This window comes from Penaeus vannamei, chromosome 27 (genome assembly GCF_042767895.1).
Source record: "Penaeus vannamei isolate JL-2024 chromosome 27, ASM4276789v1, whole genome shotgun sequence".
Classification (NCBI taxonomy): domain Eukaryota; kingdom Metazoa; phylum Arthropoda; class Malacostraca; order Decapoda; family Penaeidae; genus Penaeus; species Penaeus vannamei.
Genome location: NC_091575.1, coordinates 5,668,712 through 5,671,212, shown reverse-complemented (window position 1 = coordinate 5,671,212; position 2,501 = coordinate 5,668,712).

Below are 2,501 nucleotides of genomic sequence, written 5' to 3'. Positions count from 1 at the left end.
ATTCAGTCCATTTATAATGAAATAAAGGCCAGAAGTAATAAAATCCCAAAAGTAAAAAACGGCAAAATCTATCCTTTTGAGAGAAACGTCGAAAAAACAGCAAAATCTAGCGTATTACAGCCTTTTCAGAGAAACGTCGAAAACCCCCCCTTTTCACTTTTTAATGGTAATTATGAGGATTCTAACATTAATTCAGGTAATTATGATGATTTTCATGATAATTCCTTGATTATTGACAATAATGATGATAATTATGATGATAATGCCAATGATAATGACAATATAAATGATAAATACTGCAATAATAGCAATAACTAACTATATTCCAATAATTATCATACTAATAATGGCAATAGAAATAATGATAACATCATTATCATTGCCATTATAATTATTATTATTGTCATTATTATTTCTGAAATTATTTTTATTGCTATTATCATTATATAAATAATTATAATGATAAAAATAGCAATAATAATTAGCATAATAATTATCATAACCGCATCAATTATGATTATAATAATGATAATCATGATGGTAATGACTATAATGATAATAATCATGAAAATAATGAAAGTAATGAGTGTGTGAGTGTGTGTTTGTGTGTGTGTGTGTATGTGTGTAATTTTCTTCATTATCAATAATAAAAGAATTATGAAAATCATCATAATTACCTGAATTTATGTTAAAACCCTCCTAATTACCATTAAAAAGCGATACAGTTTTTTTCGACGTTTCTCTCAAAAGGATAGATTTTGCCGTTTTTTACTTTTGGGATTTTATTACTTCTGGCCTTTATTTCATTATAAATGGACTGAATAATAATTATTATCATCATTATTATAATTACTGTCATTATTTTCATGATTATTATCATTATAGTCATTATCATCATGATTATCATTATTATTATCATCAGTATTGCAGTTATAATAATTATTATGCTAATTATTATTGTTATTTTCATCATTATAACTATTTATATAATGATAATACCAATGATGATAATTTAAGAAATAATAATGATAATAATAATTATTATAATGACAATGATAATGATATTATTATTCCTATTGCCATTATTAGTATGAAAATTATTGGAATGAAGTTAATTGTTGCAGTAATTATGAAAATTATCATTATAATTATGATTTTATCCTTATTATTGCCATTATCATTGTCATTATCATCATAATTACCATCATTAATGTCAATAATAAAGGATTTATTAAGGAAATCATCATAATTACCTGAATTAATGTTAAAATCCTCATGATTACCATTACAAAGCGAAAAAGTTTCTCTCAAAAGGCTGTAATACGCTAGATTTTGCCGTTTTTTTTACTTATGGGATTTTATTACTTCTGGCATTTATTTCATTATGAATGGAATGAATAATAATTATCATCATTTTTATCAATACTTTATTATTATGATTTTCATGATTATTATCATTATAGTCATTATCATCATGATTATCATTATCATCATTATTGCAGTTATAATAATTACTATGCTAATTATTATTGCTATTTTTATCATTATAACTATTTATATAATGATAGCAATAATTATAATTTTAGAAATAATGACAATACTAAGAATTATAATGACAATGATAATGATGTTATTATTATTTCTATTGCCATTATTAGTATGAAAATTATTGGAATACAGTTAATTATTGCTATTGTTGCAGTAATTATCAAAATTATTATTAGGATAGTGTCCTTATTGTCATTATCATTGTCATTATCATCATAATTATCATCCTTATTGTCAATAATCAAGGAATTATCATGAAAATCATCATAATTACCATTTAAAAGCAAAAAAAGTTTTTTTCGACGCTTCTCTCAAAAGGCTGTAATACGCTAGATTTTGCGGTTTTTTCGACTTTAGGGAATTTTATTACTTTTAGCCTTTTTTCATTATAAAAGGACTGAACAATAATTAATATCATTATCATTACTGTCATTATTTTCATGATTATTATGATTATAGTCATTATCATCATGATTATTATTATTGTTATCACCATTATTGCAATTATAATAATTATTATGCTAATTATCATTGCTATTTTTATCATTATAACTATTTATATAATGATAATAGCAATGATGATAATTTTAGAAATAATAATGACAATAATAATTATTATAATGACAAAGATAATGATATTATTTTTATTGCCATTATTACTATGAAAATTATTGGAATAGAGTTAATAATTGCAGTAATTATCAAAATTATCATTATAATTATGATTTTATCCTTATTATTCCCATTATCATTATCATTATCATCATAATTATCATCATTATTGTCAATAATAAAGGAATTATCATGAAAATCGTCATAATTACCTGGATTAATGTTAAAATCCTCATAATTACCATTAAAAAGCGAAAAAGTTTTTTTTTACGACGTTTCTCTAGAAAGGCTGTAATACGCTAGATTTTGCCGTTTTTTATAATGATGAAAATGACAATCAT